The sequence below is a fragment of the Uranotaenia lowii genome, chromosome 2 (assembly GCF_029784155.1).
Source record: "Uranotaenia lowii strain MFRU-FL chromosome 2, ASM2978415v1, whole genome shotgun sequence".
Lineage (NCBI taxonomy): Eukaryota > Metazoa > Arthropoda > Insecta > Diptera > Culicidae > Uranotaenia > Uranotaenia lowii.
Window position 1 is genome coordinate 310,223,990 of NC_073692.1, and position 26,135 is coordinate 310,250,124.

Here is a 26,135-nt window from a genome sequence, read left to right on the forward strand (position 1 = left end):
TGACCTCCGCCACAACACCAGCCGCTACCGAAGACACCGTTCGGTATGCGCTGATAACTCGCAGGTTCATCAGCCGCTGCACACTGCGGAGCTTTAGCAGATTACACTGCCTGTTCAAGGCTGACTTCCAACCAGCTGCTCCGTAACGCAAAATGGACGAGGTCACGCTTGCCAGTTGTTCGATATGGCCCGTGAGAGGGCTGCAATCGTCCCTGATTGTGCTGAAATCAGGTTGATGATCAGCACCATCTCGGTCTTGTGGTGAGCCAGACGCAAGTTCTTGAAGCACATCCAACTTTCCACCTTCTCAATCACTACTGTGGCGAGTAGCTGGACCTCTTTGGTTGTTGGGCCCGATACCAGGAGAACCACGTCGTTGGCGAAAACCTGCTGGTCGAAGGCAGGTGAAGTGTGTACATGGGTAAGCCGAAATGAGATTGTGTAGCCAAAGAAAGATCAACTGGCATTTAAAGGGTTGTTTTTCCAGCCTGAAATAGGTCTTTGCGTACAAGGATGGAGTTCTTGCCCAAGATTGATTTTCAGATCTTAGTTAACATTAGTGGAAGTCCAAAAAAAGAATGACAATTCTGTAGTAGATTATCGTACTAAAAGGCGCTATCGAGTGAACTAACATTTCAAAAATGTTTAGTTGATCCATAAAAACATAAAATCTGCGGCACAAACTTATTACCACAACATTACACTCAGCCGAAAAGAAACGTTAAATTCACCTATATTTTCACGTAGGCGCTCATTACGTGAATTTTTGCTTGATTTACGTGAAGCATTTAGAAGCTAATAAAAAATCACTTGATATTTACGTGAAATTCACATAGCCGTTTGTTTCCAAAACCAAAACACATATGATTTACGTGAAAATCCAGCGATCCGCCAATTATAGTGGGGTCGGGTGAATTCTATGTGTTTTTACGTAAATATCAATGGCTCATTAAAGTAAAATCGATGTGATAAAATATACAGCACAATATGGCGTGGATCCAACAGTTGCTGCTGACAGAATTCAGAAGAATTCTGGGTGATGGAGAAGCTGAATTTTTGTAAGTAATAAAAACTGGGTTATGTGTTTGTTTCTTCTCAGAACATTTGATATTTTTACAGAATTGGAACTGGAGCAGCCAAGACGGCCGAGTTACCACTAAAGAGACACACCAAATGCCATTTTCGCGACGATGGTTTGTGTTGAAAAATTAAGTGAAGTGAAGTTTAGTTAGTTTGAAAGTGGAGATTTAAAGTTTTGTGATAATCGTGTTTAATTTATCATTTATTCAAGGTAATAAAAAATTCCCGCTAACTTAAAAAAAATAATTTATAAACATTTGAAGAAACTCCCTATATTAAATATTTTAATGAAAACTACGTGAAATGCATGTAGCAGACGAAATCAAATCCACGTACGCTCCATATGGATTTCACCTACAACTCACATGAACTTTACGTGAATTCTGCTTGCTGCGCGAGCTCTGTTTGCTACCTGAAATTCACGTAGGTTTCACGTGATTTTCATGGTGGCAAAAATCCATGTACATTTTCACGTAGCGTTCATGTGAAGAGTTTTTTCGGTGTAATATCTCGTTCACAATAGTTTTATTGTAAAATGCTTCTGAAGCCAAACAAGTTTGTGTTCTTTCGTCTGCAGTTTGAAATGAATGTGTAAGTTTTATTTTCTCGTAGCAGCTTTTTCTGATTTCATGAAATTATATCTGAGTTAATGCTTATTGCATACGACTTACACATTCATCCATCTTTGTCAGAGGTAAGTTGCTTTCCTTTTTGCGTTTGATTGCAAAAAAAACAAACACTTTTTAATCAAGGGAACTAATCTGGAAGCTTCTTAGTAATACACCAGTTGATTGTTTTTTAGCATCAAATATTGCTACACTCTTTTCAAAACAAAGAATACACAATTCTTCCACTTACTCTAAAAAAAAATCGTCTCGACGAGCAAATTTCACTTGCACACATTTAACTTTTTTTTGTTTCTCAAGCGAAGTTCTATTCATCATAATAAACACTTGTCAACTAAATATCTCCTGTTAATAATGGTTTTCTCCAAGCTGGCTGAACGGGAGACACGCATTGCGACATGATTGCGATGAGAGTTCCAATCAAAAGCATAAGTTCGCCAGCCGCGATGGGAGTTCCGACTGTAGTTTGATTGCAATGGAAAATCCAATCCGAAGCTTAAGTTTGCGAGTCGCGACGGGATTTCCGACTGAAGTTTGATTGCAATGGGAGTTCCAATTAAAAGTTTTCAGTTCCCAGTCGCGATAAGAGTTTCGACTGAAATTCGATTACGATAGAAGTTCCAATCAAAAGCTTGAATTTACGTTGGGTTGGGAGGACCAACATCAGGACTATTCTGAAGGTTTACTTCACGAATTTACTTGGATGGGGAGGACCAACATGAAAAGTGTTCTGAAGGTTCACTTTATGAATTAACGTTGGATCGGGAGGAGTGTTCTGAAGATTCACTTCATGATTTTACATTAGATCCAGAAGACCAACACTAAGAGTGATCTGAAGGTTCACTTCATGCATTTACATTTGATCGGGAGGACCAACATGAGGAGTGATCTGAAGGTTCACTTCATGAATTTACGTTGGATCGGGAGTACCAACATCTGAAGGTTTACTTCACGAACTTACGTTGGACCGGGAGGACCAACATGAAGATTGTTCTGAAGATTCACTTCATGATTTTACGTTGGATCCAGAAGACCAACATTAAGAGTGATCTGAAGGTTCACTTCATGAATTTACATTGGATCGGGAGGACCAACATGAGGAGTGATCTGAAAGTTCACTTCATGAATTTACGTTGGATCGGGAGTACCAACATCTGAAGGTTTACTTCACGAACTTACGTTGGATCGGGAAGACCAACATGAAGAGTGATCTGAAGGTTCACTTCATGAATTTACATTGGATCGGAAGGACCAACATGAGGAGTGATCTGAAGGTTCACTTAATGAATTTACATTGGATCGGGAGGACCAACATGAGGAGTGCTCTGAAGGTTTACTTCACGAACTTACGTTGCACCGGGAGGACCAACATGAATAGTTTTCTGAAGGTTTACTTCACGAACTTACTTTGGACCGGGAGGACTAACATGAAGAGTGTTCTGAAGGTTCACTTTATGAATTTACGTTAGATCGGGAGGACTAACATGAGGAAAGATCTGAAGGTTCACTTCATGAATTTACGTTGGTTCGGGAGGACTAACATGAGTAGTAATCTGAAGGTTTACTTCACGTACTTACGTTGGACTGGGAGGACCAACATGAAGATTGTTCTGAAGGATCACTTTATGAATTTACGTTGGATTGGGAAGCCCAACATGAAGAGTGTTCTGAAGGTTCACTTCATGAATTTACGTTGGATCGGGAGGACCAACATGAATAGTTTTCTGAAGGTTTACTTCACGAACTTACTTTGGACCAGAAGGACCAACATGAAGAGTATTCTGAAGATTCACTTCATGATTTTACGGTGTATCGGGAAGACCAACATGAGGAGTGATCCGAAGGTTCACTTCATGAATTTACATTGGATCGGGAGGACCAACATGAGGAGTGATCTGAAGGTTCACTTAATGAATTAACGTTCGATCGGGACGACCAACATGAGGAGTGATTTGAAAATTCACTTCATGAATTTATCTTGGATCGGGAGGACCAACATGAAGAGTGTTCGAGTATGAGAAACGTTGGTCTTTAATCACCATCAGTCCAGTACAAAAGATTGGCTTATAAAGAATTATCGAATTGGATCAGGATTGAATTGAAACATGTTTGGAGCTGGATGTCGGTGGATTTTTTTTTTCTTATTTTCCAATAATGAGGAAATGAGTTAGGCATCCTGACGATAGTTGGTGCCTCGTCACGAATCACGCGTTAAGAAAAGCTGATACTATCAGTGATTTGTTCGAATAAGTTTCCCGTAGAAAAAGGTTCTAGGGGTTTGTCTGAACCAAGAATTGAGGGAAGTTCAGGAATTCCAAGAGGTTGAAAAATAAAACGACATTTGAGTGTTATTAAAGTTTTGACGTACTTTTCAAAAGACAGAAAGTTGCCGTGACAAGTCCAATGACGAAATATCAATGATTTGTCTAAATGGCCTGGAAGAGAAATTTAAAATTAACTACTAGCTCATGAAAGTTGAGTGATTTTTAAAACATTGCTTTTTATTTTTTGTAGTGGAGGGGAGATGTGTAGCAGATAGTTCCGAGAGTGACACGCTCTCGGGCGATGGGCCATTCGGAGTCGGATATCTCCCCTATCGTACTCTATACACGCACACACACGACGTGAGCCGTCGTCTCGTTAGTCTACGCACAATCTTGAGTGAGGGCGGATGCATGTCTCCCGTTCGGCCAGCCTAGAACGAACCAATCTTTACACAAAAACAATGGTACAAGAAAGCTTATCATGTCGAGGAAAGGTTAGAAGGTTGAAGGAACCTCCTAAGAAAGTTTTTTGAAGGCTCTTCAACCCAAATAAAGGTTTTTAACCCAACTAAAAATCCTTCAATTCCTTAAGCTGTTCCAATCAAGAAAAGGGCGTCTAGAAATTTCTTCAGGCATAATCAATGTAATGTATTTAGATATGTTGAAGAAATGTGTTCAAGTCAAATTCTAAGTTAACCATACAGTTCCCAGAGAAGCGTTGTCAGGTCAAAAGAATGCTGGGAATTCAGAGAAAGATATGGTGCAGGTGCAACGAATTCGATAACCGACCTTGTCTTGGATGCAATGTATTAAAAATTACCTGCATCTAAAACCTGTTTATAGCTCTGTTACGTAACTAGGCTTGTTTTTTAGCTGAATATCTAAGTTAATTTTATGTAAAACTGTGAGACTTATAAAAAATTGAAATATTTTGTTTTATTTTTTCATGGGATTTTATGTTGATTTTTTCTGGGCAGTGTCAATTAATTTCATGTAGAAAATTTGTATTTGACAATGTTTACTTGTAACTCCGAAATTTTCAAATTTTAATTGAAACTCTACCAGTTACTCATGCTCAGTTCTTCGTAAGCTCTGTGAATCTCATTTCTTAAATTGCAAGAAATTTTATTTAAAAAAAAGTGGACAAGTTAGAAAAATAAATCACTAAAGGTCCAAACAAGTTCCAAATTAGGGCCATGTAGAACCCAAAAGTTTACTTACAGTTAATTAAAAAGCATGATGATTACCAATATGGAATGAGCACCTTCATTTGTTGTGGAAAAACCTTTTCAACTTTAAAAGTCCCTTTAGAAAAATATGAACATAGAAAGTTTAATCATTCAGGTAGCAATTAAACAGCCCAATATAAACTTAAAAGTTCGTGTTGAAGTTGTTGAAGCTTCTTCAACTCAGACTTGTAAATTTAAAGTAGACTTTTTAAACTGTGATTTATGAAATAGAAATAACGAAAAACTTACAAGATTTTTTTTTTTTGAACTACTAGCATCCCTTCCAGTACCTTAAACATGCCCAAAGCCAAACAAAAACTCTGCAAGAATGGAATCATGGCAAAAACGGCATATTTTCTAGACCAAAATTGCCACTCTCTCGTGAGAACGTTACGACGAGCAACCTATGTAGAAACCCACTTGCACTCTACAATCGGAAAACCGACCGAACCAAATCCAAATCCGAAAACATTGCCATCGCAACGACGGAGAAAGAGAGCGCAAAAGAGTATGGATGGATGGACGAACGGACAACAAAATAATAATGGATGCGAATGCGCGAAGATGATTATGTTGATTTATGAGCTCTCCGGTTCACATGCTCTTTTTCTCTCTCTTCATTCCGGCACTTGTTTTCCTTTCTTTGTTGTTTTGGCTCTCTTTTTTGTCAATCGATGTTCGTTCATTGATTTCAAACGAGCTCTCTCGCTAAATTCTTCCGCTTCAAACAATGAAATTCTCTCACATAGATTGTTATTCAGTGACGGAGAGAGCGAAAAACGGCTGAGAGGTTGGTTTTGTTAGCTGGTTCGAAGGACCGGTCCGATTCATCGACCGTCGTCGTCGTCGCCATCGGTCGGGTTAGTTGAGTTTCGATCGTCTCCCGAGTTGGACGCTATTTTATCGTCGGTCCTTCCCAAGTACCTTCTCAGTGTCAGTCCGTCAAAAGTGTCAGTAAGCCAGTTCAGTGACCAATTTCGGATCCCGTTCGGGCAGTGAGAACGCGTGGTGCGAGTCGAGTATCATCACATGCATGCAGCGAGAGATACCGTCGCTGTCGTTGTTTTCTACTTACTGTATGTAGCTGATATGGCGGATTAGTTAGTTGCTACTACTAGTGTGCTCAAGGGTATAGCTGCTTTATGCTGTCTAGAATTTAATTGATGTGAGTCTGTTATCGGAAACTACTCGGTTGCGTAGAGAAGAAAGTGGGTTGATTTTTCGTTCAAGAGTAGTGTGTCTATCGCTGGTCGAAAGGTGGAAAGGCGAGAAGTGTCGCAAGTACCTAGTGCGAGATAGGCCGGCAACACCAGTGTGTACGCGGTTGAAAGCTTGTGTTTAATCTTAGCGTACTGGAAGGCGAATTGATGGTGGAGAAGAGCTGCTGCAGCGAGGAGAGAGCGCTCTAGTTTGTAGTGGCTCATTGTTATGTGTGATTGATTTGAAAAAGGCGTGCGACACATTGTGCCCCTTCACTTTTCGGTGGCCGAAGCCGAAGCAAAACGAAATATACAAAAACAGAAGAAATCTAATCCCGAGCTCGCAAAGTACAGTGCTTACAGAGGCGAACACAAAACGGTGCAATGTCAACAGAGATTTGACATCGTTAATGAATCGGAGTTTTCAGTTTACGGTGAGTTGAATGGGAATGGTTGGTTGGCTTTGGGTTGTCACCTAAAATTGCGTGTCTGCGTGCTGTGTATCTCCCCTTTTTGTTCTTGGAGCCTTTTTAGAAGGGACTACGCGCAGGTCTTGCGTTTCGATTTAGAATGGAGACTTCCGTGCTAAAAAAAACATGCTACGTCTGTGAATTTTATGCCAGTGATCACAACTGACAGAACATATTACCCCTAATATATCAGTGTCCAGAAGAGTTCGCTTCCACTAACATGCAAATAACCAACTACAGCAGTGACACCAATCGGCGAAGGATTACGCGATGCGTTCGTTAACGATGAGTTTCATTACGACGTATGGTGTTCCTACGCCACCGATTGAATCCGACCCAGGGACCAAACAATCAGATCGTTGACAGCCGGGGGTTGGTAATGCAAAACAACACACGGGCAAGAAAAAAACAACAGTTGTGCATTAGTCCAACCACCAAACGAATGAACGGTCGGTCGCCCGAGTTTATCGGGAAACGAACAAAAACGTCAACAATAATAATGGCAAAGGCCGGCCTCTGCCGAAGCCAAGGAGCATATTTATCGTTATGGGTGTATTTGTGTTTCGGGCATAAATCGCGCGAGGGTGACAAGTTGCGAGTGCTCTTCAAATCAGGATTTATAGGATTGTGTTCGGGGACAAGTGGGACATCCGTAAGGTGCACCCCTCGCCCCAGTGTCGTTTAACATTGTTGTCGTCGTCGACGTCGAAACCCATTAGCTCTGGATGCTTTCAGGAACTCTACCGGTCGGTGGATTGAGGTTTATGGCAAAATTGGATTACCTATATCGATTTATTGATGAAATCGAAAACAGCTCCGCCATAAAAAGGTTTTATTCATTCACACACGACAGCCGGGGCAGCCGGATCGGGTTCATTCATTATTGCTCTGGCGGACCTCGCGCAAAAGCCGGCTTGAGCTACCGTTGCGGCGGCAATTGACGCGTTTTTTCGAAGCTGCCGGATTTCGCATTTTTATTGTGTGTCCAATGTGTGACGTCGCGTCGCTCTGCACACCAGCTGCGGTTATCTGCCTGAATGTTCAATTATTATTGATTGTGATTTTCGAAAGACGGACTGAAGCCTAATGAACCGCGATTTACTGACTGTAAACGGTGGCTGACGACGACGACGGGGGCTGATAAAGTTCCGTCCAGATACCTTCTGGTGATTAGATTTTTGGTCTGGCAAACATTTACTTTACCTACGCGAAGGTTAATTGGATGATATTGAATGAGTGGGAAACTTGGGCCAGGATAGGTGCTGGAGTAAAGCCGCCCGTAATGGGTTGAGTGTTTCTAACGTTCGGAGTCATATTTTGGTTATCAGTTTGGAATGATTTGGAGGAATCTGGTTAAATTAGCCAAAAAATACCTGATACAAGCTTAAATTTGATCTGGAAGTTTTCCGAACTGGGGTTTCGGAAATCTGAGATTTAAATTTAAACTTGTCTCATCATACTCAGATGCTGACTTTTTAACGTTAACGGGATTCAAAGTAATCAACCTGAAAATATTGTTGAAATTTAATTTTTTATTGAAACGTTTTTTGGATTCTTATATATAGCAAAGAAAAGTATATTGTTCGTAAAATATTCCATTATACCGAGATGATAGTAACAAAAGCTTACGGCGTTTTATTACTCTAGTTGCTAAATTCACTTTAAACTCCTTATTTTGTCTTTTGAAATCAGGAAACTTTCAATAGGTAAGCTAGTTCAAAAATTCTTTCTGCGGTACAAAAAGATAAAGAACTTCTAGTACAAAAAATCTTGTACTGAACTACCTAAATGAAGCAAATTAGGACGGTATTATGGATATTTTTCAAAAGATTACCATAGGGACTTTTGTAGCCAACACATGCATTGAATACCTGAATTCAATCATAATTAATTCAAAACTATTTTTATAAGGCTCTTTCTCCTGATTTAAGTTGTACTACAAGTCCTAACCAATGTTAGGAATGTAAAAAAGGTTACATTTTCTATGTGCAGTTGCGTAAAATTTTTTCTTGTTAGAAAGTTTTGTAACGTGAATAGTTGAGGTCCTTAGCCTGGATAATCGGAAAACATATTTCCAACTTGAGCCGGTTCTACCTTCCGAAGCATATCAGTAGATCTTCCAAAAATAAATTGAAAAAATACTTCTCAAATCATCTCGCCGCAACTCATTTTTTTTTGGAGAGATTCTCAAAAAACTCTGAGACACACAGTTTGAACGAAAATAGACCGATTAGGTTAAAAAAGTATTCATATCAATATCATTAAACGCCACATCACAAAACAGAAACAATTTATTTCTATTGATCAATTTATAAACTCTTTCGACCTTCTTTTTGCGAATATGCCAGAATGGAGTAAAATAAGACCATTTTTATATTAACTGTCTACTATGAACCGGCTTTTCCAGGCTGTTTGCAGTGGATTGTTTTATTTTGAGATTTTTCCTTAGATTATGATTAAAACAAAAAAAAACAGTCAAAGATATTCTTCACAAAAACTTCAAAAGCAATCTGCTCAATTTAAATAATTTAAATAAATCTGCTTCAAGACAAAATACAAACATTGCTTTGAAAAACATAAAATTTTACTCAAATATGTGTTGTGGTCAAATAATTCTGCTGAATAAAAGCAATCGAAAGTTTCCCTTTAACTCAACCACGGTAGGTACATAAAGAAAGTTGATCATCGAGCTAAAACCCTTGTTTTCAAAATGTTTAAAATATTGTACAGTTTTGTCAACAAAAATTTAAATAAATTTCTACCAATTTTCAAAAGCTATCACGAAAGCTAGAGCTGACAGTAGAAAACGTTTTGCAGATAAGGATTCAGCACCTAAAACTAGTCAATATCAGTTCTCAAATTTAATGTGAATTTTGCGGCTTTGTGTTGAAAATATTTTCGTTGAAATGTCTAATATTTCACAAAACTACACACATAGTGCTCATTTTCAATAAAGAACGTTTTCAGGTGCATGATAATATTATCAAATTCTACAACATTTGTGACAAATTTGAAGAATTATAGATTTTCTGATCTTCCCTATGCGTATGGCGTAATACAGATCGATGAACGATTGATTTATAACTTATAACTTGAGCTTGAGCTTGAGCTTAGATAAACCGTACATTTCAGTAGTTGCTACTCCGTGATTGACAAGAACCATCAAAATTGTACATAGATCCAAATAAATGGGGCTTGGGATTAGCTTACCATTTTCTGTGTACACGTTTCAAAGGTTCCTTATCTTATATGGTCAATAACGGCGCCGGCCACGTCCTTACGGTTCATCGGGGAAAGGGAAGGATTGTTAGTTCGACTTCCGTTGCTACTAGAGACCGAATACACCTCTAAATCTCCACGGTCGTCACAGGAAGGGTGGTTTGTTAGCGGGGAAGGTAAATAGATCTGGATTCCCCTTGGGAAGGGATGTGATCAAAGCAAAGTTATATGTTTAACGATCGTCGTGTCGCACACTATCGAGTACCTCGCGTTTTTATTTAGGGCAAATACGTCCTAACGAGGCATTGTCATACACGTTCAAAGCACTTGGCACATGTGCAACTCACCGAATTTTACCGCGCGCTTATAACGAGAAGAGCAAAACGTCCTAACGTGGCATTGTCATACACGTACAATGCACTTAGCACCGGTGCAACTAACCGAAGATTATCGTGCGCTTTATACTAGAAAGGCAAAAACGTCCTTACGTGGCATTGTCAAACACGTACAATGCAATTGGTACCGGGATTTTATCACGCGTTTAAAACGATAAGAGCAAGAACGACCTAACGAGCAAAAATATTCTAACGCAACGAACCGACCCTACTGGCGGAAAAATAAAAAGTTTTTTTCTAGCATACAAAATCTGAATTTAAGCTTTCTGTTCTTCACATTTCGTACTCTTTTGCTTGAGAAAAAAGCAAGCGTAACACCTGAGACTTTGCCAAGTTCAAGATATGTGGAACAAATAACTTTATGCTTTGAGTTGACGTATCTCGATTTCGGTGCTGCTCTAAAAAACTAGTTGACTACAATTTCAAAGATTCATTCCTGGTTTACAATGCATAAGTGAATTATATGTCGTTAACAAAATTATGTATGTACCTCATCCTTGAGTCGGCTCACATAAGAAAACACCTACACTGCCTATTATCAAACTGTGCTGATTAAGTTAAAAACAAAACCCGATCTTACTTTTCCGTTTCGATAAAAATGATTTATACTTACGAGTATCCTATTATTTGTTAAACGTGCCAACAAGAAGAACCGGGAAAACATTTTCCGGATCATACCGGATACAACTTACCAACCTGCTGGCTTTCGGATTCGTCCTAAAACTCATTTATTGAAATTTGTATCCGAATTCAATCGCCCGTACATTGATGTTTTGGTGTTTTTGTTGTGTTCTGCCTTCTGCGTTACGGTTTGCTCAGTTGACAGGCGTTACGGTCCATGTAGGTATACATTATTGCATGCAAGTTTACATTTCGCCAACCGTTTTGGCATCACTAAGCCGCCGGATAAGGAACGGAATGGAAAGCGAAACCCGGATTTCTTGCTTTTGAAACATCTAATTTAACACCTAAATTCCGCAATTTTGCGAACTTCCAACATATTTCACTCCTAATCACTTTTCAGAACGAACACATCTTGTTATCTATCAATTAAATGAAAACTGGCTGCTGAAATTTACTTAATTTAGACGGACCGAAAACAGAAACTTTTCACCACCACCAGAGTTGCCAGCCGACCCCCCGATTGATTTATAACTTATAACTGATATAAAACTCGCAAAAATGGCATTTACCCACCTAAGTGGAAGCATACATACATTTTTTTTCTGGCCAACGCAATTAAAGTTATACGTATTGGACAATATTTGGCACCTTATTCGAACATATTGATAGAATGCAAAAGAACGCAAATTTTTGCTCTCATACCAGCGAAAATTTTTGCTGCTTTATTCAAATCACCATGCAATTTTTAGCAATCTGGTGGCACATGGCGGACTTCATATCATATCCAACTTAAACCGACCTCAAGTAACAATAGTTACGATGGTTTACTCTTTTGATAGGAATTTCGATTTCCAGTAACGTTGTTAACGACTTGAGCTATCATTTCGAATAAGCTGGGTATGTTTTATGCTTACCCATTCAATTTTTGTTTCTTGAAAATGAACACATAGTATTTGAAATGTTGAATGAAACACAAAAGAAAATGTTTTGACAATTTCCCGTTAAAATCGAAAGCTTATCGCTTAAAAATAATTCGACTAAGGTTTTTAGAACTAGTTGTATAAAAACTGGGGGTATCTTTTATGTTTCTTGATCTCATTAGTTCTATTTTCATTCTACTGATCTGAGCTGAAACAAACCTCACAAAATTGTGCCTTAGTTTGCATGAAACTTTATCCAATTGATTATCTTATGTTTATTATTATTTTTTTATTTATTAAAGTGTTGCTTTTTCACACAACAAAAAAAGGAAACTAAGGGTGACATGGTTGGTTTATGCAAGATGCTTTCCCATCCATAACTAAATATACACTTCTTTACAAGAACTCAACACGATTTACTACAGAAAACCTTCCTTAAACTTTATGGATCATTTAAGTTTCATTTGGCCTAGCTTCGACCAGACCGAACTGAGCGCCTTGATAAAATTTAGAAACTGAAGAAACTAAATCACGTTTAATTAGCATTAAAGATAAAAAAAAACGAATATGGTTGACTGAAATGAATTCCTTGAGTTATAAACTTTCGATTTTAGCTCATGAACATCAAAGATTTGGACTCTTGATAAAACTATTGGCACATCAAGTTTAAATGATTTGAAAAAATGCTGATGGTGTTCAGTTCGGTCTGTTCAAATCCCAACCATTAATCACTCAAGTTCTACAAAAATGAAATAAAAATATATTCATATGAAGTCTGAAAGCTATTCGGTACTATTGGGTAAAAAATCACCTTAAGCGTTTATCTATCAACATTGTGAAGATGAGATGAAAAATGTACAGAGTAAAAATAAAACAAATATGTGGCAACACTGCAAAAGAGTGTTTTTAAATGATATCAGTTCCGGTAAAAAAGACGGGCTAAAGAAGCGCATATTGGAAAGGCTGTAGTTTTGTTTGATTTCGAATGATGCCAGATCCGGTAAATAAGACGAACTGAAGAAGCGCAGATTGAAAAGGCCACTGCTTTGTTTGTTTTGAAATTATGTCAGTTCCGGTAAATAAGACGGACTGAAGTAGCGAAGATTGGAAAGGCTGTTGCTTTTTGTTTGATTTGAAATGTTGCCAATTCCGGTAAATAAGACAAACTGGAGAAGCGCAAATTGGAAAGGCTTCTGCTTTGTTTTTTTTTTCAAATGATGCCAGTTCAGGTAAATAAGATAAAATGAAGAGCGCAGATTGGAAAGGCTGCTGCTTTGTTTGTTCTGAAATGATGTCAGTTCCGGTAAAAAAGACGGACTAAAGAAGCGCAGATTGGAAATGCTGTAGCTTTGTTTGATTTCAAATGATGCAAGATCCGGTAAATAAGACGGACTAAAGAAGCGCAGATTGGAAAGGCTGCTGCTTTGTTTGATTTTAAATGATGCCAGATCCGGTAAATAAGACGGACTGAAGAAGCGCAGATTGGAAAAGCTCCAGTTTTGTTTGTTTTGAAAATATACCAGTTCCGTTGAAAAAGATAGACTAAAAAAGCGCAGATTGAAAAAGCCTGCTGCTTTGTTTGTTTCGAAATGATTCCGGTAAGTAGACGGACTGAAGAACCGTGGATTGGGAAAGCTGCTTGTTTACTGTTTTTTTTTCGAAATGATGCTAGTTCCGGTAAATAAGACGGACTCAAGAAGCGCAGATTGGAAAGGCTGCAGCTTTGTTTTTTTTTTTCAATGATACCAGTTCCGGTGAATAAGACGGACTGAAGGAGTGCATTTCGGAAAGGCTGCTGCTTTGTTTTTTTTGCAAATAACGTTACCAGTTCCAGTAAATAAGACGGACTGAAAAAGCGCAGATTGGAAGGACTGCAACTTTGTTTGTTTCATATTGATGCCAAGTCCGGTAATTACGACGGACTGGAAAGCACAGATTAGAAAGGCTTCTGCTTTGTTTGTTCTGAAATGATGTCAGTTCCGGTAAAAAAGACGGACTAAAGAGCACAGATTGGAAAGGCTGTAGCTTTGTTTGATTTCAAATGATGCCAGATCCGGTAAATAAGACGGACTGAAGAAGCGCAGATTGGAAAGGCAGCTGCTATTTTGGTTCTGAAATGATGTCAGTTTCGTTAAAAAAAGACGGACTGGAAAAGAGCAGATTGGAAAAGCTCCAGTTTTGTTTGTTTTGAAAATATACCAGTTTCGTTGAAAAAGATAGACTAAAAAAGCGCAGATTGAAAAAGCGCAGATTGAAAAAGCTTGTTGCTTTGTTTGTTTCGAAATGATTCCAGTTCCGGTAAAAAAGATGGACTGAAGAATCGTGGATTGGAAAAGCTGCTTGTTTATTGTTTTTTATTTTATTTTTTTTTTAAATGATGCTAGTTCCGGTAAATAAGACGGACTAAAGGAGTGCAGTTCGGAAAGGCTGCTGCTTTGTTTTTTTTTCATTGAGGCCAGTTCCGGTAAATAAGACGGACTGGAGAAGCGCAGATTGGAAAGGCAGCTGCTATGTTTGTTTGGAAATGATGTCAGTTTCGGTAAATAAGACGAACTGGAAAAGCGCAGATTGGAAGGGTTCTCCTTTGTTTTTTTTTTTTAAATGATGTCAGTTCCGGTAAAAAAAGACGGACTAAAGAAGCGCAGATTGAAAAGGCTGCTGCTATATTTGATTTCAAATGATGCCAGATCCGGTAAATAAGACGGACCGAAGAAACGCAGATTGGAAAGGCTGATGTTAGTTCCGGTAAATAAGAACGACTGGAGAAGCGCAGATTGGAAAGGCTACCGCTTTTTTGTTTTGAAATGTTGCAAGTTCCGGTAAAAAAGACGGACTTTAGAAGTGCAGATGATGTCAGTTCCGGTAAACAAGACGGACTGGAAAAGCGCAGATTGGAAAGGTTGCAGTTTTGTTTGTTTTTAAATCATGCCAGTTCCGGTAAAAAAGACGGACTGAAGAAGCGCAGATTGAAGAGGCTGCTGATTTCTTTAATTTAAAATGAATCCAGTTCCGGTAAATAAGACGGACTGGAAAAGCGCAGATTGGAACGTTCGATTTTTAAAAGAAAGATCAAATAAAGTATAAAAGAATAGAGAAAACCAGATTTAAAAAGAATCGGTTTTGAAAATTGCTTATTGAAAAATTATTTTTAATTTTAGATTAGAGTTGAGCAGAAATGTGGAGATAAGATGAACTATGTACAAAATAAAGAAAAAGTAATAAAAATAAATAAAACAAATATGTGGCAACACATAGAAGCTTCAAAGTGTGACAACAAGAACACAATTCAGTTATTGGTCAAATCTTGTGAAAGACGGAAGTGTTTAAGGGAGATTTTTAATTATGATTTAATCGTCAGCTAACGACAAACATGTGTGGGTTTTGTTTGTTTTTTTTTTGCTCGAAAACAATCAACATAGAAATAAAACTTCAGTTTTAGAGCGGATAAAATACTTTCCAATTTTAATATAAACTAAAATTTTATATCATTATGAAGGAACTGTTAGTAGATCTAGAATAAGGTTGTCAAATTTTTTCAGCATGTATCCGGGCCGGACAATTCTGGGCTTTTTTTTTATCTAAAATCCTGACAAAATCCGGGCATTTGATTGCCAACGATTGCCACGATTAAAATCCGGGCAAATTTGGTCAAAACCAAGAAACTACTCATCAAAAATCAAGATAAAAATTTAGATTTCGATCTAAATTTTTCAGCGGATTTTAAATTGTATTTTAGACTTTCAAAAAACCTTCCATGATTTTTTTATGAGATTGCTCAAAAATTCGTTTTGGGCGCATAAATAAAAATGTTAACAACACAATTTGTTTTTTTTTTTAATTTGATTTCACAATGATAATGAGAAAAAACTTGGGCAAAATCTGGGCGTTTAAATTGATAGACAAATCCGGAAAAAATCGGGCAATCTGGCAACCTTAGTCTGGAAGCATTTCAAAACTTCTAAACCTCAATCGATTTGTTTTGAACACACATATGTGCTTTAAGCCTAATACACATCGAAAATCTAGCATTTGTTCTGGAAACTCGCCTACGTTTATTTTCAATAATTTGATACTTATGAAATCAAACTTTATAACAAAATTTAAGTTAAATAGCTTAAGTGTAACCATAACTTCTCGCGTGAGCTTTCATTACGTCGTATGAAACCAAATGTAAACAAACAGATCAATTACATATAATGAAAAAACTGACATAGATTAGTGGCAAACTTTTTTTCCATTTAGAATAAGGTTGCCAGATTGCCCGGTTTTATCCGGGTTGGTCCGGATATTTGATACAAAATCTAAGAACAGTCCGGCCCAGCCGGATTTTCCGGATTTTTTCACTTTATTTGGCAAATCAAACAAAAATAAAAGTTTTGTAAAAATTTTAATTTGGCCACCAAATAATTTCTTTTTATTAGATTTAAAAAAATAATCAGGAAAGGGTTTTCCGAAGCTTAATTTCAATTTGAAATCTGTTTATGAACTTTGATGAAAAAAAATATTTTTTTCAATTTTTTTATCTTGCTTTATGTTGAGCAATTTCTGGGTTTTGATGAAATTTGCCCGGATATTGCCCGGATTTTTTGTCATCAATTTAGATATGAAATGCCCGGATTTTGCCAAGATTGTTTAGAAAATTGCCCGGTTTGTCTGGCCCGGATACGTGCTGTGTAGTCTAAACAAAATATTCTACATGAGAGATACAAATTTTAAAATTGTTCAGATTTAAACGACCTTGTGCGTTATTAAAAATATATTTACTTCTAACTTTTATGAATATCTTTTTTTAGATAACTGATAAATGGTATTGCAATTAGACGTGTCAATGATCGATTTGATGTATAAAATGACACAGAGCTGTGGATAAAAATGGGTTGCCATTTATGGGTATAGAAGATGTGATTCAAAGGTAAATTTGAATAATTTAAATAATACCGTGCTAAAAATGTCCATATATAATTCGAACTGCCGTAAGTTGAAATGATGGGAATAGAACCAGACATCGAAAATGATGATGATCACATGGGATAACAATTCCCTTAAAACGATAGATTCCACACTCGACCAGTTTTACTTTCATAGGCCAAGTTGTATCCTGTAGTAGAATTTTAATACATGGACTCCAGGGAGGCGCAAGATGTGGGTTCAAATCCTACTGGGAGGAAAAGTGAATTTTGAAAATCATCAATTTTTATCTAGTTATTTTTCCACAATTGAAATATTTTTTTAAAATGTGGAATCTTAAGATCCACCAGTTTTCTGACACCTAAGTGAGTCAAAAGAAGATGGATTTTATGTTTAGCTTCAAGAAACACATTTCCGTAGACTCCCATTGGAACCAATTTTTGAACGTGTTTCTCTATAATTCTCTACAATATTTCACAAATAAAACGACATCCCCAAAACAAGTCCCAACAGCAGTACAAATCAATTTCTCCCACATATTTTGGCTCATCATCATATCAATCCGAATTGTGGCTTCACCGCCTTGTTCAATGATTTCCGAGATTCTTCCCCAGATGATCCGATCCAGATGCAAAACAGACATTTACTTGTTCAAACAATTTCCTGACTGACTGGGGCACGTCAAAACACAATTCCTAAGTTTATGAAGCCGGTGATGATGATCTTTCTTTCACTCACTCACTTATTCAGTGATCCGATGCGTGTGCCGTTTCTGTTGTTGTGCTAAAACACATGCAGATTGTGAATTGCGTGAAAAAAAAAGAAAAAGCTTGCACAAACAGAGCCACAGAGGTGGAGATTGTTGTAGTTCGGTACATGAATATTCATATGTGTAGCTTTAGATCGTCTACAAATTCGAACTTCTCTCTCGGTGCTCCTCAAGTGTTTACAGACAAAGTTGTTCCAGAAAACACGTAACTTTAGCCTATGAAACTCTTGGGTGTGGGAAACCACAGAGACTATCCAAGAGGTGGGGAGGTTGGTGGAAGTTGATAGACTCAATCCCACCAGAAACATCTTCTCACCCTCTTATTCCTCGTCTGTCTGTCTGTCTTTGGTTTGTTTGATGCCTTTTGCATGCCTAGACTTCAAACTGCATCAGACACATATCCTTGGTGTGTGAGTCTAATAAAATGTATGACTGGTTAGGCTGCAGCACACACGAAACACAAAAGCATTAAATTTTCCGTAATGGTTCCAGAGAAGATTCTTGTTCGGCCTCTACACATTGCATTGCTCTGGTTTGGAGCACCACTTCATTGTTGCCGAATCGTGGCAAAAGTTTTCCCCTCTCAGAAATGGAGCAGCACATAACTTGGGGTCTAACTTCTCTAAAACAAACCGATCATCCCCCCTTACTCCTTGTGGTCTCCACGGACTTCTCCAAGGGGGTTGCCTTAGAATATTTATATTTTATTTCAATTTTGTTTAATTTTTCGACAAGGCTGAGATTGAATTGAACCACTCTGGCGCACAAAAATATGCCATTCTCCGGCGCTGCAATGGCTATGGCTGTCAAAATTGACTTGACTTGAGACGGAAAGCTTGGCAGTGGGTTTGTGGATTGACCTACAACAACAACAACGAAAAGGGCGCGGAGCTGCATCACGAAAGCTTTGAACCAGTTCTCGTTCGTGATTTGCATGTGATATCATCTATGAAATATTTAATGCGGATGAATTGGTTTTTTTTTGTCGAGCTTTTACACTATAGATTTTTGAAGAAAAACCCCTCTCCATTCAATTGCAAGCTTTTCGATTAAAATGATTTTTTTTTTTTGCTTTTTTCGACATCTGAGCTGAACCTCCAGTTTATGGAAAGTAATATTCCAAATAACAATTTAAAAAGTAATCAACTTTTTCCTGAGTTTTTCATCATCCGGCACTCAATTCAATCCAAAGTATGTATATTAAACGATCAAATGTTAAATTAATAACAATACTGTTTCCACGATTTTTTACGCAAATTTTTCAACTGAAAGGGTCAAAACTCCGAGCTGCCATAATCCCCGTCACAACCAACAGCTAGTAGGTACCTTTTAATCGGTTGCGGAGCCATAGCAAATCCGTTTTTAATTTCGAATTCATGATATTTTAATTTAATTTCAATCATGCACCGGAGCCAAGCTTCGGCCCCATTCCTTTGGCTTTGGCCGGATGGGCGCGTTGTTTTGATTACAAATTGAGAGTCTGGCTCGACTCCTATCCGTGAGGGCGCTTATGTTTGCACGGAGCACACACACAGAACACAGGTATCCGGAGCAAACGCGGGGATAAAAAATCGAAAACAAAAATCGGTAAAACTGAATAAACTTTTGTTCGTTGTTCCATCATGGCGGCGCGCGGTTCCCCCCTTGTCCGGAAATCAACTTTCTTCCTCAAACCGCCGGCAGGGTACCGCGCAGAATCGTAGAGGATTCTATTTCTGCCCCCATCACCCGTCTCGAAATCTTCGCAGATCCCCCCCTTAGATAAGGTTTTTTTTCGTTATTTTTTTCCTTACTAACTGGAAGCCCAAACGACAAAACGTAAAACGCAAAACAACTGACACAGCGATGAATGTCGAGGAAATGTCGGCTCCAAAGGGCTCCATAGACTGAAATGAAATTAACAGAACTGAATGGAAGTAGAAAAATAGAGGAAAAAGAACGCTACGATTGGGGTTGGAAAAATAAAAGCTAACTGTGAAGTAAATGCTGTTACTCGGGGAGCCCATTTCATCCCCCCTTTCCTGTACGGGGATGATGGTTCAGAAACACGAACCAACACACAACACAACGAACGAAAAGTTCAGCCAACTAATATACATACAATCAGCCATCGGATTTAAGCGGACACGTTTCAGGGTTTTGGCTTCCGCCACCTTCTTCCAACTTTTCGGGACTCGTCCTCCTAGAAGTGGCCTTTCCATGGTGACAGACATTGCGTTTGAGTGGTTCGGTTTGAGATTTATGTACTTACTCTCGGCGATGAGCGCGAACTTATCGAATTTTCTAGGGTAAACACCAGCCCTAGACTCTACTGTAGAGGAACGATTTGAACGGTTAGCACCTGATATGGGCTTATCTGGGTGTTGGTAAACACACGAACTATTTGCCATTGGGTTTGTCGTTTATTTTTCCTACGTTGAAAGTGGCTACCGGTTTTCGGTTTTGGAAAAAGTAATCACAAGGATTATAAATTTTTCAATGAAAACATGTTAAGATTTTAACTAATTTACAATGCTTTTCTTAGGTTTGTTGTTTACTAAATTCAGCGAAAAGTTAATTTCAAAAAGTGAATTTTAATAACAAGGGATATTTTTTGATTTTGGTTTGCTATTAAACATTTGATGATTCGATTACTATTTTCGGAATAATTGCTGAATTTCTGGCCATCCTATTGGTATGGTACAGCTGGCCAGATTGTCCTGTTTTATCCGAATTTGCCTGAATTTTGTTAGAAAAAGCTCGAATTTCACCTGCAAAATCAAACAAACTACTCACATTTAGTAATTTCATTTTTAATTAGTTTAAAAACATTTTTTCAAGCAAGATTCATTAAATTATTCCTGAACGGATTTTGGGAAGCCTAAATTAGGTTGAAAATGTCCTGATGTCTTTTGATGAAAAAAACAAAGTTTTAAGTGTTTTTTTACCTGGCTTGTGTTGAAAAATTTCCCAGCTGTGACCAAATTGGCCCGGATATTGCTGTACCTAGAATCTAATATTTTGAATAAAGTTTCCAGATTTTTCCTAGTTTTTAGATAAAACAACACGGATTTACCGGCTCGCATACGTGCGGAATAATTTCTGGCGAACTTATCCATCACCCAAGACACAAAACCCAATACTTAAGACTTGAGACCCATAACTCATTACCAAAGACCCAAGGCACAAGGCCCATGACCTGAGACCCAAGACCCAAGACCCAAGACTCAAGACCCAAGGCTCAAGACCCAAGACTATAGGCCCAAGACCCAAGGCAAGATGCAAAACGCAAAACCTAAGATCCAAGATCTAGAAACTTAACCATCCGTGTCATATATAAAGATTTTTCAACGTCAAAACAGATAAGATACAAATTCAGATTTTTATACAGATTTTCATACCGTCATACAGATTTATAAAGATTTTACAAAAATTCAATCGAACCTGGATAAACTACAACTGGATAAGTGAGAAACCTCTAAAAGTGAGAGGAATCAGCTAGTCCCAAGCTAAATATTATCAGAAGAAAACCTATTTTAGAGATAAGGCAAAACTTCTATAAGCATGAATCCTTTTATTGGCCAGACTAAACAAATTAGAGAAAATCTCAAATAGAGGTTTTACCCTCTGGGACCAGTTTCGGATGGAAAAGGAAATGTAGTACAAGTTTCAACTCTCATCCTCAACTGATGATTGTCACTTTATTCTTCTGATCTTTTATACTAAATCTACTCTATTCTAACGATAACATCTGGTGGCCAACTGTTTATCAACAGCACCAGAGTAAGTCATAAACCTATGCTAAAAGAGACAACGCAACCTTGACCGTGGCCATTCTAGCTTTGTTTTACTCTGTACCCGGCTCGCGCCGCTGGGGGTAGAAAGTATGAACCCATAAACGTTCTAGGTATAAAATGCAAATAAGCAATGATGTTATGGCTTGGGTCATGCGCCGTCTGTCTCTGTGTTTATTGAAGTCGGGGTGTTTGGGTTCGTGAGAAAGTTTTTATTTACATATTTACATTCTTAAACTCAACGAACACTACACTCATTTTCGTACTGAAGTTTTGGTACCAAACACATTGTGTTACCATGAAGAAACAGGCTTTCAGAGTAAATTTCGAGAAATATCCATTGTTCCATAATCAAGCTAACTCGAGTAAACTTCGAATTGTTGCATCTTTGGAACTAGGATTGATTGATCTTCTGGAAAAGATCGATTCCCAAGATCGATTCAGTTTAATGGTTCCAGGATCAATCCACCTAAAACATCTAAGCAAAAGGATCGACCCCTGCGAGATCAATCTTTTAAATTTTAAAAGAGTGATGCCTGAGGGCTGTTTTATGCTGAAATAAGTAATGAAAAACGACCGGAAAGCTAATAAATCAGAATATCAAATGTTTATGCAATAAAAAATATTTGTTTTCTAATTCAATATCAGAATGTATAACTTTCATGAATTTGGTTGAGTGTAAACGACATATCAAAAATAGAATAAATAGGACATGCATTTCCCCGTACGACATAATTAAAAGTTTAATTTACAGGCAATTTATATATTGTAACTTGACAGATTAGAACAATTCAAACATTTTAAGTTGGTTCTCTTGGTGAAATGCTAATTTAGAAAAGGCTACGGATTTTTGCACAAAGATAACGTGTTCAGCTATCCTATTGAAGGCTCAAATTCAATTCTTCATACATCCTAATTTTTCAAGTTCAATTTCCATTAAAAGTATAGGCAATATCAAAATATTAATTTGAGGAACGTAATAATTCAAATGTAGATAAAAATGAACGCTCTATTTTTATAAAAATACTTTTCACTGTTGCCACATTCAAATGCTGATCAGGCTTCTACGAAGTTTCGACTATGAAACTCGAGAGTTTCGAAAAGAAGTTAAAACTTGAGCTGATTGAAATGGCTCCAAGGCTGAGTAAGCTTTCAAGTCACCGTTCCATAGAATTTTCGTTTACTTGAGCATTTCATAAAAGTTCTGTTTTTCTTCATGAGAGATTGAGATGAAAAATACTATCTACTAACCAAGATTTTTGGATTATATTCAGTGTTGTTTTAAAACAACACTATTCATTAAAGGTCATGCGGGTTCGATTATATTGGCTTGGATGGTGCAGGTATCAAAATTCTGCACGAATTTGAATTTAAAAATAAATTCATAAAAAGACTTCAAAAGATCGAAAGATCGAATCGAAAATAAACCGATTTAATCATTTTTTCCAGAGCTAAAGAATCGATCCAAAAAATCAGAATTTTGAGTTCAAAACATCGATCTCGCAAAGGTCGATGCCAAATCGACCAATCCTATTTTAAACAGATCAGTGAATTTTGATCAAATATACACGCTTTTCTGTACCAAATTAGTACATTTATATATTACTGGATTAGTGAGAAACCTCAAGTGGAGAAAAAAAGCTCAGCTCCTTGGACTCTTGCTTATCCAGGTTTGACTGTAAATATCAAAATCAGAAGCTAATGCACTGCCTTTGGGCCATTAAAAAGAAGCTTAAAAATGCGCAATTCAACAATTACAATAATAAAAAAAAAAAAGTTGAGTAAATTTATAAAGAGTTAACTTTATCATACGTCACAAAATATAATCATTTTTAACAATAAATGATAACCACCCTTCGGAAATTAGCGGAATACCGCATAAATTTCGATAAGCCAATAAAAATGGAATCTCTATTCTTTGAACTTTTCATCTACGGCAGGATGTTCTTTAAGTTTGTCACTGATTGGAATTTTAAGAAGGAAACAGCTCGAGAATAAGATCAAATAGTCAAATTTTAAATTTTTAACATTTTTTACGATAAATTAGATTTCCGTCTTCAAATTATCAATACAAATATTTTAATTTATCATACAGGGTTATAACTAAAAGTAGCTTTCAGATAGTCTTAATAAGATAAAACATTTGTGAAAGTGTTTAGAATTTTCAAGTTCATAAAGTTCATGAATCAAGTACATACTCAAAAATACATATGAAAAATGCTTGAAATATTTTACTTTTATCTCATTTTCATAAAAAAAAAAGTTTTTTCTTCTCAGTTTAGGGTGGTTCAGGTTCTGATTAGAAATTTGCTTACTAAGGAAACTTCATCGGATTAACCTTATTTTCGACATGTTATATCTTGGCAATCACTGAATCAAATTTTAAAAATATTTATCAAATTTTCATTGATATTTTGCAACCTAAAAAACCTTTAAAACGTAAAATTTTCTAAATATAAAATAATTATATAATTATTTTTTTTCAAATGAGATTGCAATATACAAGCTTTACAATGACCATTACTTTTTAAAAAGTTGATACATTTTCAGATTTTAAAAATCTTTTGAAAAACATTCAGGATGAATGACTTGCTGTACTTATTTTCTCATAAAGCTAACTTAAAATCAACAAATGAATCAATCTGTATTCGATGTATTCATTGCAAAATTGCCACCGAATACTGCTACAACAATAAATTCACCTATTCTCTCGTGAGCTTTCATTACGTCGTATGAAACAAAATGTAAACAAAGAGTTTTATTACGAAAATATACAAAAACTGACATAAACTGTCGCAACTTCTTTCCATGTATTATATTTGTAGCCTGAACAACATATTCTACATGTCAGATACAAATTTTTAGGTTGTTTTGATAACTTTTGCAGCAGTTCTCTGTGAATTCTTGAGATGTTTCATACGACGTAATGAAAGCTCACGCGAGTATTACTGATTTTTTTTTAAGTATTACTTAAAACGTCTTAAACACAAATCCAACATTCATTTTTTGGCAAAAAATTAATACACTCCTAAAACTAAAAGTTTATTTTCATTACAGAAAAATACAGGTTTTTTAATTGAGCTGATTTTTTTGTAAATCCATGAGGCAACCCTGCCTTAGACCAAGGACCCAAATCCAAATCTTACCTAAAAAAACTATACAAGGTAATAGATATGAGAATCCTTGAAAAACGAACACAAATATAGTAGAACTTCATGTTTTTGAAAAGATCTAGTTTACTTAAATTTAAGGCATAGGTGGCCAACATTTTCAACAGGTGGGCCATATTTTGGAGATGAGATGGGCTGGCAGGCCACATAATATTTTTTTTAAATATTCGAAGCAAATAAGATGGTATAGTAAATTCGAAGATTGTAAATGATGGTATAGTAAACAAATTTTTATTTTCATTTCCTATCTCTTTAAAATATAGATAAACGTATGCATGAAAGGCAGATTAATGAGATTTGGTACCGGTTTCTGCTGTTTCTACTTGGATTGGTTTGAAAAATAAAATTATTGAGAGCTCGTTTCTCAGACCAAATTTTTATTTTCATTACTAAATAAGAAACTTTTTACGACATCTTTGTTTATCCAGACCAAAATGGATAAAAATATATGTTTTATTGAGCATTAGTTATGTCGAATATATTAGATTTAAATTTAAGGTTTTAACTACTGCTGGATTGATTTGTTGCAGAAATGTCTAATAGTAAAAAAATTCCGAAGTACATTAAATTTATTCCATGGTCTTAAAAAATTTTTAAGTAGAAATATCCTGATGATTTTGACTTCTGTATTCTGTTGATTTTTTTCCAAATTTGACACTATTCAGATATATTTGAAAAATTCGAAGATTAAAAAAAACAGGAGGTAGAGGTGTCTGAACTAAAAAAAAAACAATTTTTCCTTTCCGGCAAAGTTGCAAAGCTGGAAAATCAATTGGACAAAGGGCCTAAAAATTCAATCTCTTAAAATTCCATTATTCTAAGAGTTCAATCTGTCAAAAATGAGAATACGGTAAATGTCAATTGCAAAATCGCTCAAAAACTTGATACTACCCTTCATGAAAATCAGATTGAGTTTGCTTGTATATTATTTTCAAACAAAAGTAAAATGGATCCCCATGTACCAATCAAAGTGATCTTCAAAGAAACCTCGACCAAGGAGAATTTATTCGTCAAAAAGCGTACCTTCAAAAAACTCGACTCCACAGCTATTGACCCTTCCTCTCCATCTTCAAATATAATGATTCGAGATGAACTAACGCCTTCATCACTGAAACTCCTCACTGAATTTCGCTACTCTCAAGATATGATTGACAGAAAAATTATCTTGCCTGGCAGAAATGTCGTTATACTGAAAAATAAAATATTCTAAACTTTAAGATGTTAAAACAGAGAAGATCTAGACCATATTATGAACAAGTCTATCTTTCCAATCCAATCAACCGTTTCCAACTCCGTTTGCAACTTAACACCTTTGCCTTAGTGTAAGAAGGTTCGAATAAATATACACGTTTATAAATACATTTAGTCTAGTTCTAATTAATCTAATACTATGTCGTTCCTGAAAATTATCTAATTTTTGAAGATTATGAAAAGTTGGAGAGAAATAGAGGATCTATGAAAGGAAGATCATAAGCTGTAAATATCATGG

At 36.7% G+C, this 26,135-nt stretch overlaps 1 protein-coding gene across 1 annotated transcript in view; it reads left to right on the forward strand.

The window, feature by feature from the left end:
• The first annotated feature begins 6,075 nt into the window (after positions 1-6,075).
• The window catches only part of LOC129747887 (frizzled-2), a 132,115-nt gene continuing 112,055 nt past the window's right edge, over positions 6,076-26,135 (forward strand). Inside the window, exon 1 of the mRNA XM_055742269.1 lies at positions 6,076-6,832. The gene's annotated coding sequence lies outside the window, so the exon portion shown is untranslated. The remainder of the gene's footprint in view (positions 6,833-26,135) is intronic.